The sequence below is a fragment of the Rattus norvegicus genome, chromosome 16 (genome assembly GCF_021556685.1).
Source record: "Rattus norvegicus strain SHRSP/BbbUtx chromosome 16, alternate assembly SHRSP_T2T, whole genome shotgun sequence".
In the NCBI taxonomy this organism is placed as follows: Eukaryota; Metazoa; Chordata; class Mammalia; order Rodentia; family Muridae; genus Rattus; species Rattus norvegicus.
The window spans coordinates 11800227-11814933 of record NC_141549.1 but is presented as its reverse complement, the minus strand read 5'-3'; the positions used below and the strand labels follow the sequence as shown (position 1 = coordinate 11814933).

The 14707-nt window shown below is 39.5% G+C and overlaps 1 long non-coding RNA gene across 2 annotated transcripts in view; it reads left to right on the top strand.

Annotated features, from left to right (window-relative positions):
• Positions 1-1344: 1344 nt before the first annotated feature.
• LOC148000389 (uncharacterized) overlaps positions 1345-14707 on the top strand; it is a 319504-nt gene continuing 306141 nt past the window's right edge. Inside the window, exon 1 of one of the 2 annotated variants that reach the window (XR_015639646.1) lies at positions 1345-1428. This is a non-coding gene — a long non-coding RNA (uncharacterized LOC148000389). The remainder of the gene's footprint in view (positions 1429-14707) is intronic. The other variant, XR_015639647.1, reaches the window with a different exon arrangement.

Genomic DNA, 14707 nt, shown 5'->3' with positions numbered 1-14707 from the left:
AGTAACCTCCCACTCCCATTTCTCATAGAAGCAGGAAAATGTATGTACTTCATAGGGAATCTAACTGACCCCGGGCATCAGGCCTAGCTATTGCCCTTGACAAACTTGTAGCCCAGGTAAAGACCTAGAAAAGTGTTATATCAATCTCCTGGGTTATAAATGGTCTTTCTCCAAGCCTGACAAGTTTATAAGAGGTGAGAGAGAGAGAGAGAGAGAGAGAGAGAGAGAGAGAGAGAGAGAGAGAGTGTTCAAGTCTGCTTCTCATCTGTTTCTGCCTCTGCCAAGGCTAATGTTTCTATGTGGGAATATAGCCTCACTCCCTAACTCACAGGAAGCCTCTTACTACCAGAGGAACAGTAGAAAAATGTGCACAGACTTTGAAATCAGAAATGGTTGAAAAACTAAAAAGTCAATTATCACCACTCCTCAACCAGCTTCTCTACCTCTGTAACGCCAGCTTTCTGCTGGGTCAGATAGGAATCAGGATTCCACTCCCCACACCTGGAGACCCTTAGTCCACACCACCACGTGTTCTCTCCACTCCAGCAAACTGGCTGACAGGCACACCAAATCCATAACCAAGTCAGGACCTTGGAATTTGCTGTTCCCACTACCTACATCTTCCTTCCATTTTTGTATACCATTGCTCTGAACCACTCTGGACTCAAGTTTAAATGCCACCTCCTCAGAGTCCTACCTGGTCCAAATTCTACCAACTTTTTCTTCTATAACTCTTTCGTTATCACTGTCTGGTACTCTTCAGAAGAGCTCACCGTCAACACATCTACAGCAGCCATTCCCTCCAGAGCCTTACAGTATTTTCCTCTCAGCACTAACCTTAGTCCTATTTATTTTATCTGACTGTTTACTTTTGCATTCCGTTTCCCTGAGGAGCCTTGCGGGACGGCTGGGGACAGGGAAGGTGTCTGTCTTGTTCAGGGCCTTATAGTGGAATTCAATAAATGGATGACACCCCAATATTTAAAACAGTGCTTAGCACATGTTTGGCTTCCACTACTCTTTGACCGAATGCACCTCCTGCCTGTCCAGAAGAACAGGCATAGGAAAAGGGTACTTCTGGGATGGGAAGCTTGTCCTCCATTCTAAATCTAGCCCTGTGTTGGGAGAGGTGGCGCTTCATCCAGCTCTTCTGGTGCCTGGCCTCGGCCTCCACAGGACCCTGGCGCTCAGCCTGTGGCTCTAGCTGCTACAGTTGCCGCTGAGGCAGCCCTTCATCATCACTGGGTGTGGGGGCAGGTGAGATCCTGAGCAGGGCAGTGTAGTTGCGGCCTTTGCTGTTGGCATAGAAACCCTTAGGGGGTCCCATAGTGCACCACGAAATTGAGGCTGGCCCCATCACCGGCGCCATCAGCAAAGGGCAGCTAGAAGGCAAAGCGGTCGGTGCGGCCACCCTCATCAGGTGAGGAGGTAGGGCGCTCCCCACTCCTGCCAGACACCCACATCCCAGACCCCCAACCCGGGACCGCTCCAGGGGGCGGTGGCAGGGCCTCCAACTCCTCCATCGCGCGCTCCAACCGCTTCAGGCGTCTTGGCTCGGGCAGCAACGAAAATGTGGGCACCAGGTTAATAATAATAATTAAAAAAAAAAAAAAAACGCCAGCGGGAATGGGGCACAGCCTTGAGGGATTGAGAGATTGGGAAAAACATCCACTGACTACTTCTCTTCATCCTCATCCTCGTCCTCATCAGCCCGGCTGCAGCCGCCGCCATTTTGCCTGCCACGGGCCTGCCCTAGAGCAGGTAGCTTTGTAACCGCAGAGGTGGCTACACAGAGGCCATAAGAGCCATATTGGCAGCAGACTCATCCTCAAAGTCTTACACTGAGAGTTTTAAGAAGTAGAAACAGTACAGCCATGTTGCTTAGACTTGAGGCCATTGGGAAGAGCTTAGATAACAATTTAGTCACAAAGGTCGAGTCCCAGAGATGTTGCCTTTACTAAAAGTAGAAGAGACAACTCAGTGGCTGAGAGATAAACATATACTCTGCCATGTTTTGATGTAAAAGAGTCCCGAAGGGAAGTAAAGAAATGCTTCTTGAACTTCCAACCTTCAAAAATCATCAGGCAAACTAAACCTCTCTTCTTTTTAAGGCAGCCTCAGGTACTTCATTAAAATACTGAAAAACTGACCAAGAAAGGACCATGGTGTACTGTTCAAGCTTAGCTCTGTAGAATTTGCATATAAAGATTTATGTCTTATGTGAAGACATATCAGAAGACAGTTTCCCATCTCCCCTTGCTCCTCTTGTCCCTAGTCTGCAAAAAAAAAAAATACTCCTCTGGACCATTTTTCATAACAAAAATTGGCCTTGTCATGGAGGGGGAGGGTGTGTGTCACTATATCAGATGATCCCAGTCAGGCATCCATCTGGGAAAGCACAGATCAGAGTGTTTTCTGAAAGGTTGGCATACAGTGAGTGACAGGAGAAGTTGGGAGGAGTCCTGATTCAAAGGCTCTCCCAGTGGTTATGGTGAGTTCAAGCTAGCATAAGAACCTGCAGTAGGAATTTCTGCGGCCACCACAGGCTCAATTCCGGCTTCCACTTTTCTGCTTCTCAAGAATTTATTATCCCATTAGGAGAGAACACTGAACTGCTCTTTAAAAGTTCCATGTCCAGTCCTAAAACGACTTCTGGGTGAAAGCCAGGGGAAGGAAGAATTGAACCATTCTTCACTGTAAGCTCTTCAGAGATATAGTCCAAGGTGCAGAGGGAGGCAAGGACCCCAGTCATAATGCTTAGGAGAGTGAAGGAGGTATGTGATGGGAATATGGCTGGAGCAGTCAGAGTAGCAAATGGGAGAAGGGCTTTTTATATAGTTTGGACTTTTTCTCTATGGTGCTTTATTGCACTGTAATATAAATCACGATGATAGATTTCTTCAGCCATGATCTTGCTAATATAGAAGTAGAACCAAGTCTCAAGCAACAATATTTGACTTTATTAGTGATCTCAGGACTGTTTATAACTATCATTTAAATACTTACTGTGACTTCTCTGTCTGGTTTGAAATTTTTGACTTTGTAAGACTCTCAGAGAGAATCTTCCCTCAGGAGGGAGATCCTCGAGCCCAATGACCAGTCCGAGTCCACAGGCTGCAATCTGCAAGAGGATTTTTATTGATCAGGATACACAGGTATCTGTGGGCGTCCCAGTCAATTTGGAAGACTGGCGCGCCTAGCAGAACCAGGGACGGGTTTTTATAGGGCATTGGGGAGCAGAAGCAGGCTTACAGAAGCAGATGCATGGTTACAGGGATGTGATTGGTGGAGTAAATGAGGCATACGTGTATGTTACCTATTTTGGCTATAATCATAACAGTGAGTTAGCAAAAAGTACATGGTGGTCAGGGCTTCCGGGGGGTCAGGGACTTTTTCTTTTTCCTGCCAGGTGGCCCATGGAGCAGTGCCCATAATTTAGTCTGGTTTCTGCATTTTGTTTTCTTTTCTGGTCTGTTTCGTCTAAATGATGGGTCAGCTTGTCCCACATATCTAAAAACTTACTTTTTACTTCTATAGTTGAGGGCCTTGGGCTTGTACAATTCCCTTTCTGGGAGGGGGTCTTTCAACTTAAAGATTAATGATTGTCATCTCACTTCAGATATCAAAGTAAAGCTTTGTTCTTTGCCATACCCTGCTGTAGATTCTCTTCTCAGAATAAGTAAGTCACACATGTTTTGGTAAGGAGTTTTACTACAAAAGAATGCTCAACTTTGTTGCGTGTAATGATAAAAACCCTCTACCTCCTGGCCCGGTGCTGCAGCCCAGCATGCTCCTGACAGCCTATGCCCTTGACTTAGCTCTGCCAATTGCCAGCTAGGTCTTTCTGAGGATCTCAGCCCATGTTCTGACCTCTCCTAGTTTAGCTTTGAGATTGGCTGATGCAAACAACCACCCTTCTCTCTTTCTCTGCCCATCTATCCTCCATGGATTGAATACATTAGACAGTTCTATTTTTAAATTAGCCAGATAGCAAAATTGTTGGGCTCTTATCAGCTAACTTACTTCAGACAACAGCTGATAGCAGAGAACCCTTGTGCTTACCCTAAGACTGTTGCTTCCTATTCTTTACAAAGCCTGGCTGGAAAGTTTCCTGTTTCCCTATGTTCGTCCTCTTCTTCCTAGAACCTGGAAGCCCCACCTTTTTCCTTTCACCTAGCAATTAGCTTCCACCTTCTTTATTGACACAATGAAGAACCAAGTAGGGAATCAGATTTTTGTATGAGCTCCTCCCCCTACAAGATGTCATCAAATACTGGCAAGGTGATCATGGACTTATCCCCCTTTAATTTAATAATTAGATTGCTAAATTTTCCTCACACCCTTTAAAATCTTGAAATTGTAAGACAAATTAGTAAATTCATGTCTTGCTACCCATCGTTGTCATTTATATGCAAAAAAAGTTCTTCATTTTTCCTGTGTAGCTTCCACAAGCTGAATTCTGCTCATGACAACCCAGTGATATTATTGAACATCTGTTGGCCAACATGCTATTTGATCTCCACAAGTTTACTAAATTAACCTGCAGGATGGGTGGGATTTAGAATTGATTTTTTTATGGGGTCAAGATTCATTTCTACATATATTTACTTATTTCATAAGAAACTATAATATTTGCTAGTCTTTTTTGTGATAGTAGCAGTAGTTAATTATTGAAGTACTTAGATGTAGAATTCATCTACATTAGGTGTCACAAAAAATGTCAATGTCTTTATGGTATCTTTTCTTTCCATTCATTAGCTAGAAGAGTTTTTAAGTGTTTTACTAGCATGTATTTATTATATACAATAATAGGTTCTATTATAGTCAAAGAAAGTTGTACCTATTCTTTTTATGGTATTTTTGAGGTTATAATGTATTTACATCATTGCAAAGTATATGTACATATACAGAATATGCCACCCTCATACTCACCCCTACTACACTTACCATCCCTTGTACCCCTTCTGCTCACGCTAATCATTTTTTCCAAAGAGTTCCCCTTCTCCTTTCATGTTTACTTGGTTTTGCTGTTTTTTTGTGACCAAACAAGGTTTCTTAGACTTGTTTTCTGAAGCATGGGTGGAATTTGGTTAATGAATGTATGGCCACCTTACCAGTGCCTATATTCCTGAAGAAAATGTCTCTCCCACATTAATAATAACTGCATATAAATCCCCAGGGAAGGGTGTTGGATAACATTTGATTCCTTCCCTGCTCCATGACAGAGTGTTCACAGGCTCGATCTTGTTGAGATCTTTTGCTTATAATCATTCCTGCTGTGAGTTCAAGAATGTAGCAGCCACATCATGCCTGGTGTCAAGTTTCCACATCTGTTCTATTCCCTTTTACTCCTAAATTCCTTATTTTCTTTCTGCAATGAACCATGGAGGATGGTCTGGTTTAATTTTTGTTGCTATGATAAATGTCATGGAAAAATGCAGCTTGGGAGAGGATACACTCTAGTGGGTTTACACTACCAGGTCAGTCACTGAGAGAAGTCAAGGCAGGAACTGAATGTAACTGTGGGCTTTACCACCCATGCCTAAGCTCCCCAAAATAACAACTCTGAGTCTGAATTACATATAAATAAGTGCTTAGGCCATAAGCTTGTGCCTGTTCCCTTACTAGTTCATAACTCAGTTATCAGTTTGTTCTCTGAGGGCTATATGACTTATTTCCTCTCTTGAGAGTTCAAGTATCTGTCTTCATCAGAGTTCCTGGGAGGACTTCTCTCATGCCCAACTCTATCTCAGAAATCCTCCATCTGTGCAGGAAACTTCTACCTCCATATTTCCTGCCTAAGTTGATAGGTCAACAGCATTTTATTGACAGGTGATGCTTTCACATTATGCACAAGAGATTCTCTTTACAACTGAATCAGAATCTCTTGGGGAATACTGGTTACTGGCATCTTCTCCATCGAACTCTCTGGGTCTTATTCTTCTACCATTCTTACATAGCTCAGACCCACCTGCTTAGTGATATTTCTACCCACAGGTGGGCAACATCAATCACCAATCAGTATAAGCCCTTACCAACACAACCGCAGGCCAAATGGATCTGGCCAACCTCTCCGTTGAGGTACTTTACATGGCTCTAGGCTGTGTCAAGTTGACATCTGAAACTAGGAAACAGAATGTGATACAGACATTTTGATTCTGTCCAGGCACTCAGCAGTCATTTATTATCAACACTTTGACAAGTTGTTAGTCTCTGTAGTCATCACTGACCACTACATAAAGAAGCTTCAGTGGCCAAGTTGACAGCAGCACTAATCTATGGCATAGTAATAGTTATTTTGAAGGCAATTTGACAGGCACATCTTGTCCATTTTAGCTAGACTACTTTAATAATGAGAAAAGCCGCTTTGTATATTTTGATGACTTAGTAGTTTGGAATGATGATAACATGTTTAATTTTCCCCTTCCTATTGAAGTTCCAATGATGACCAAAGTGGATTTTTCCCCATTAGGCATCATTTTTGTGCTCTGTAGTTTTACCCATTTTGGCACTCAGTTTGAACTTGGAAACCAGCTATAGTTTGTAATTGACTCCACTTTCGACCAATAAAAAGTTACTTGAATTTAAATTTATTTTAACATGACCCAACTACTATTTGGTGAGGAAGTTGTTGTCCACTATGATATTTACCCCTCAAAATCATCTTAAATCTTTCATGCTTATGCTGAATACATTTATGGTTCTTTTTATTTAAAATTGATTTTAAAAGTAAAATTTGTGTGCTATGGAAGCTCTTCATTACGATTTTATCATGTTATATTCCCATCAAATGGATAACACCTAATTGAGTTGGTAGACAAAGGGTCCTGTAGGAACCCTCAAACAACCCAAGTTATTTCCAAGACTATAGGTCACTCCCTGCAAACTGACAGCAAGGGCCCGCTATTGAGGGAAACGCCTATATAATTCATCAAAAGTGGAGAAGTTGGGCTTGTGCCTACCTAGAGCATTGTGGGGTAGTGTTCTAACCAGAAGGTACTCTACATATTACCAAAGAAATGTAGACACCAACCCAGCTACAAACCCTTCTCTCTACAGTGATATCCGGCCTGCAAGATATGCTAGTGTAATGGTGGCCCAAAGATTGTGAGAGAAACCAACAAACCACTATCTGATTTGTCTCAAGACCCACTGGGCAGGATGGAACCCATAACCATACTGTGTGAGTGACAAAGAACCCGAGACTAGACAGACAGCCCAGAGACCTAGATTTAAAAAAAAAACTATGGTTATATTAAAGGAATGTGAAAATAAAATGGCACTTATTGCCATCTATGAATGGCTATATTAATAGATCTGTGCCTTTCCTAGCCAACATCAGAGAAGATTCCTCATGTAAGAGATAGAAGTACAGAGACCCACTGCCAGATATTATGCCAAGAATGAGAAACCTTGAAACACCTTTAAATGAAGTCTCCATCAATCCCCTCCCCCATTCCCTCAGTGCTCAGAGAGCCCTGAGGAAGAAGAGGCAGAAAAATTATAAAACCCAGAGGGCACCAAAGAAACAGGGACTTCTAAACACAAAAGTACTGACACACGTATAAATCCACAGAGACTAAGTTAGCATGCACAGGACCTGCACGGGTTGATACAAGACGAGGTCCTAAAATTAAAAGAACTGCATACATGTCCCTATGTATAAGACAAGTTATCTTCAAGTGATAATCATTGGCAAATGGAAATTTAGTTTTCTCCAAGGGAATCTCAGTGGAAAACAAACTACTCTTAAGTGCAGGCTGCATGCACGTTAGGAGATGAACAACAGTAAATAAATCCAGTAACACCTTTGGAGGTTGCTTGTCTCATAATGTCATGGCAGAAGGTTTTGTGTTTTGTTTTGCTTGTTTTTATTTTTATTCTCTCTGTCTCTCTGTCTCTCCGTCTCTCTGTCTCTCTCTGTCTCTGTCTCTCTCTGTGTCTCTCTGTGTCTCTGTGTTTCTCTGTCTCTCTGTCTCTCTCTCTCTCCCTCCCTCCCTCCCTACCTCCCTCACTCTCTATACAGATCCTTTGCACATATTATGACTTTCAGTTTTGTGTTTTTATGGAATTCCTGAGTGTACGAATGGGTGGCTCTCTGCATCTACATCTGTTTCTCGTGCCTTCTCTTGGGCTCTTTCCTTTCTGTTTGTTTTCTCCTACTCCAATGTGTTAGTTTTTTTTTTCATTTATCTTATTATATTTTATTATCCTGCAGGTCCTTTATGTTTTCTAATAGGATACAGAAGTTGTTTCTTACCAGCTAAGTGATACACATACATGTGTAGTGTGTGCACATGTATGCATATATCACCTTTGGTGTTGCCAGGTGCCAGTACTTTAGGAAATGGCAGGTGAGGATCTAATATTACATATGTACTTGTTTGGCGAATTTCAAATTAGATACACCGAATGGCTTCAAAGCACATAACAAGCACACCAGAATTATTACATTATTACACCAGAATTATTACCCAAAATTCATTTACTTTAATTAGTTTGAGTTTTGTTTCCTTTTATTCCTTGATAGAATACCCCAATAAAGTCATATAGTCAGATGAGTATTAGGGTTTCTGCCAACTATACTGCTTCTCAGAAATGTTTACCAAACAAGAAAAAAGCCTTAAGACGCTCTCTCTCTCTCTCTCTCTCTCTCTCTCTCTCTCTCTCTCTCTCTCTCACACACACACACACACACACACACACACACACACACACACAGAGAGAGAGAGAGGAGAGAGAGAGAGAGAGAAGGAGAGAGAAAGAGAGAGATCTTTTTTAACTTTGCAAGAATCTTTTTCTAAAACCAAGTTTCTACAACAAAAGTGTATTTCAAGATAAATAGTTTCTAAGTTTCCATCTCTATAATATTCCTATTCTTCTTTTCACAACTGTAGATAAATATAGACATCTAAGCACATTCATACACAATTTCGAATTCTCACATTTTCAGACTGTTTCAAGCTAAGTATATTTTATCTTCAGTATTTTTTTCATTCTAATTTTAGTATTTGTGCTGCTGAGGCATACACTTTTTTATTTTTAGATTAAATAATATTCCAGAAAGTTCCAAATAAAGATGTTGAAATAATACCATTTAGAACTGCCTGTCTTGCATACTACATGGGTTGTTCCTGATTTTCTATTCATATTTAAAATATTTCTCAAAACACGCCAGGACAATATGATTTTTCATCGTCTCATGTGGATGTGCATTTGCGATGTCAGTTCCTAGAAGCAGAATTGTTGGGTCAAAGTGTAAATGAATCTGTAGTTTTCATAGCAATGATGTGGGCATACATATAATACTCATTTTTGGCCAACTCAAAACAAAAGCAAAATCAATAGTACTTTTGTAGAATTATTGTCTCATATGGCTTTATAGGGGCATTTTTTATTCTTATTGGTATTTGCATGTATAGTTTGCCATGTGTTCTGTGGGTTTTTTTCCTGGCATATGTATTTCTTGATTTATTTGTTTTTTAAAGAGAAATAGAAAGAAATGGCATGGCTTTGGGTGGGTATGGATATAGAGAGGCTCTGTCAGGAGTTGGGGTAGGGAAAAAGCATGACTAGAATATGCTGCGAGGAAAAATATTTTCAATAAAAAGAATGTTATAAAAATACATTTGTGGCCAACCTCATTTACTTATCATATTGCTCTTGAGGTCTAGCCAAGTCCTAACAACAGTTTATGACTTTTAAGTTTAACATTAAACACTATGTGTGGCACAGTTTAGCTGTTTGGTCACTAAAGAGAATTGTAGTTCCTAATATTGGTAATGATCCAAATCTTTGGACTGTTATGGATGAATCTGTTTGAACATAGCAAATGTGTGATAATTTGAGCAAAATGGACTCCAAAGGCATTGTTAGGAGGCATATACTTATTGGAGTAGGTGTGGCCTTGTTGGAGGAAATGTGTCCCAAAGGCAGGCTTTGGGGTCTCCAGAAGTCAGGTGTCTCATTCTCTCTCCCTCCTACCTGTAGATCTAGATGTAGAACTCTCAGCTACCTCTCCAGCACCCTGTCTTCCTGCTACCAGGCTTCCTGCAATGGCAATATTGGACCAAACCTCTGAACTGTAATCCAGCCCCAAATAAATGTTTTCCTGGATAAGAATTGCCATGATCACAATGTCTCTGCACAGCAATAAAACCCTAAGGCAGTATGTTATAGAAATAATAAAGGGCTGGGACACTGACCTTCAGAAGGAGAAATCACCCTATAATCACCCCATATAATATGGACGAACCTATAAAATCATTTCATACTGTGAAGAACAACAACAAAACAAATAGTCTGATTAAAGTTACAGAGAGAACTACCAAAAAAGAGTCAGATTGATGTTACATTATTAACCTTTAAGGGAGGTGGATGAAGTCACAAAAAGGAATCAGGGTGCTGTGATAAGCTGAAAAGGCAAGGACCCCAACTCTCCACTAGAACCCCAGAGGCTGCACAGCTTTGCCAATATTTGATGCTATCCCTGTGATATTTATTCTGGGCCTTTGGTCACTTGAGCCACAAGACTTGTAAGACAACAAATTTGCAGTATTTGTGCTGAGACAGGCTTGGCAGGAATATAATATAAATGGGATCTCTATACAACCTAAATGGAAGTTTACTGTATGGCTCTATAATCGCACCCTTGTTGTGTTTTTACAACCTGTCATGTCTAAAACACACGATATGTATGCATATGTAAGATATTCAGCACACTATTATAAAATGGACTTTGTGATCATAGCAAAGTATTTTCTACTACTGACATTCCATTTTAAAATTACAATGGATTTACTGAGACACAAGCCCTTTGTACTCTGAGGAAAATTTGAATTCTAATTAAAGTTTATTATAACATATATGCCTTTTAATTGTGTGTGGAGTACAGGGAGGGGGAGAGGGAGACTGAGAGAGAGCAATCGAGAGTAAGTACAAATGGGTTTATGTGCCAGAACCTGTGTATGTTAAGTTCAGAGGTCGACCTGGGGTATATGCTTCAGAAGTTGTTCTCCATGGTTTTTGTTATTTGTTTGTTAAGATAGGTCCTCACTATATTACCTTATGGAGACCAGCGTGGCATTGAACTCATAGAGATTTGCCTGCCTCTGACACTACAGCCCAGACACCTAGTTTGAGACAGGGATTTTTATTTTTATTTTTTCTGAGGATCACCCCATAGGCTGGGCTTCTTGATGCCCTGTAAGCATCAGGGAGTGCCTGTTTCTAGTTTCTCAGTTTTGATTTTGCAAGCCTGTGCCATGATGTCTAGTGTATTAAGGACACAAAGAATTTAAAAGTGTTTTCTCTAGTCTTTATGTAGCTTGTCTTTTTATTCTCTCAAGAAATGGAAAACTTTAATTCAGACAGTCATTTCATCAGTTTTTTCTTTAAAAATGACATCTGGGCAATGAAAGCACTTCTACCTGGCCATTCATCGTGAATATATTCTAACTACCATTCTTCAAAGTTGATATGTATTGTCTGTTTTATATTTAAAATGTAAATGTAATATTTTACATTTTATATTTATGCTTTATCTTTCAGTAATCTATATTTACTGTGAGGTTTTTGAATAATATTATATTATTATTTGCCTATAAGTATCCAATGAAAACTTTTTTAATTGGATATTTTATTTATATACATTTCCCATGAAACCTCTTCCATAAATTATTTTTATTCTTTTTGTCAAAAACTGGGAAAACATATTTACATAGAATTGTTTCCCTGATCTTCTTCTGCTGCACTGATCTTATGATTCTCTCTGACAATACTCTTGTGGATTCTCTTGGTGTCTGCAGCTGTACAATACTCAATACAATACAATCAGCTCAGTGTTAGTTAGTGTTACTATTACTGCAAAGAAACATCATGACAAAAATCAAGTTGTGAGAAAAAGGGATTCCTTGACCTACACATTGCAGTACATCACTGAAGAAAGTTAGGGCAGGAACTCAAACATGGCCAAACGTGGTTGGAGGAGTTGATGCAGAGGCTATAGAAGGATTTGCTTACTGGATTATTCATTATGGCCTCTTCAGCCTGCTTTGTTATAGTCTCCAAGACAACCATTCCAGAGATGGCACCACCCATAATATGCTGGGGCATTTACTATCAATCATTAATTAAGAAAATGCCTTACAGACGTGTCTTATGGAGGCATTTTCAAAAGTGATGTACCTTCCTTTCAGATAATTTTAACTCATGTCAAGTTGAATATCAAGCACAGTCAGTTTGATAATTATCCTAATGCATTCTTCTTTTCCAAAGGAAACAATCATTAATTCTGACCTGATTTAACAGTAAAATGTGTCCCAAAACCTCTATAATTAATGTGGTGACCTAGTCACAGAAGGAAAAATCAGCCAATAGAGAATCAGCTCAGTAAAAAGAGCCATTGCCTAGCATTTTTACAAATCCCCTTGATAAATCCACACTACTTCATAAATCAGGTGTGATCATGTACACCTTTATCAAGCAATAGTGAGGCAGACGTAGACTATCAGAGGTTAACAGGATGATTAGCCATAACTAGATAGTGAATTCAAGGATATCCTAGACCTTGAGCTTAATTTTCATGAGACCTTGTCTTAATTAAACAAACAAAACAAACACAAAAAAACCCTAAGAGATCAAGCCTATACAAACCTCTGTTCATTTCTACCAGATAGTTTTTATAGTGCTAGAAAGTGCTATACAAACCACTGCAGAAGAAAAGAGGACCCCCAGTGTAGGGGAGTGTCTGGGGTGGGGGGAGGGGTGGATGGGAAGGGGAACACCTTTATAGAAGAAGGGGAGGGGGATGGGATAGGGGGCTTGTTCCAGGAAACTGGGAAAGGGAATAACATTTGAAATGTAAATAAAAAATTCAATAATAAAAAAAGAGAGATGTATTTGGTAGCCTAAAGATTTTTTAAAAACATGGAAAAAAGTCATCAACTTGACCCAGCAATGAACCTTGCAAGCTATAAACAATGAATAACTAGAATATATATATATATATATATATATATATATATATATATATATATCCACCTGTTTGTTCTGTAGTGGTAAGAATGTTGGAGGGTAACCAACCATTTTCTGATTAGAGTTAAGGCCTGCTCCAACATATGAAACCCATAGCTAGCATGCATATATATATATATATATATATACATATATATATCCAATCCTTATAGTGTATCACTATATTTATGAAGGCATCTCTCAGTTCTTATAACTGAACTTTCTATTTGTAGTAAATGGTAATTATCACAGAGACCTACATCTATGAAAGGTATAGAGAATAAGAAACTGCAGAATATTCAACTCTAAATGGAATCCACACACACACACTGGATACATGGCACTTCCTCCTTGAAATGTCCAGGGATAAAATAGGGAAGCATGCAAGAGTCAGAGGTGTGTGTGTGTGTGTGTGTGTGTGTGTGTGTGTGTGTGCGTGCGTGCGTGCGTGCGTGCGTGCGTGCGTGCGTGTGTGTGTGTGTGTGTGTGTGTGTGTGTGTTTTGATGATGATTACTAGCTGCTGGAAGAGGAAGGGCCAAATTTCTATAAATGTTTAGCCCCTGGTAAACTGAGCATGCTTCAGTAGAAGGGCAGACCTCCAAGAATATTTTTCCAAAATGTTGTAGATGAAGAAATAAAAGGATACCAAGCCCAGTTGGGGTCAAAAGCGTTAGATCTGGGAATAGGTGAGGGAATATAATCAAAGTATTTTGTCTAAAATTCTCAAAGAGATAGAATCAGAAAATAATGTATATATTTAAAATATAAATCTAAAATTATATCTGGTTACATGTGGAAATTTAGTATTTAGCATAGGGGAATTAGTAATCAGTAGGGAAAATAAAAATCATTTCTGTCAGTAATTTTCATATAGCTTAGAACAGAAAATTCTCTGTGAGGTAGATTTTTGAATTGTCCCAAGATTCACATAAAGCCATACAATTATCTTAAACTCTTTAGATGAATCATTTATAATTTGTGAGTTGAGAAATAACTTTAATCTATTACTCAAAATCTAAGGGCTTTAAGATAAATAAAACCACATACACTGTGAAGAGCCTCATGACAAAATGACGTAAGCAAGTTAGAAAACCACTTTACATACTGAGGAACCAAACTCTAGTTCTGAGAAGACAAACGAATATCCTGACATTTCCTAACAAAGCGAGAACTTTCTAAAATAGAGGGGAGCAAAGCCAAAATCTTTACTGAAACAGAGGCCAAATAATCAGAAAATTTTCAGGAAAATGAAAGTGCAAATGACTGCAACCACGTGAAAAGATGTTCAAGCTTGTTTATACAGTAGAAGAGATGAAATTAAATAGTAATGAGATGTTATTTCTCACCCATCAAAATAAACACAAATAAAAACAAAAATAAATCCCAGCTGTCCAGTCTATTGCGTGATGGATCTGTGTAGAGATGAACAACCTTCTGCCCATGAGAACGATCGCATATACATGCTCACCCTTGGACTTGGAGTTCCCACTTTGAGGACCTCTCCTGGAGAGGCACATTACAGCAATTGCACAGTTCTCCTGCTACCATTTAGACCCATCATTGCTTGAAGTTGTCATAGTTTTAGAACTTGATCTTTATAGTGAATGGCCAAGTTAAAAAAAAAAACCAACTATACTGTCATATCAACTATTAGCTTTTAAAAACATTTAAGACATACTCCTTTCCTGTTAT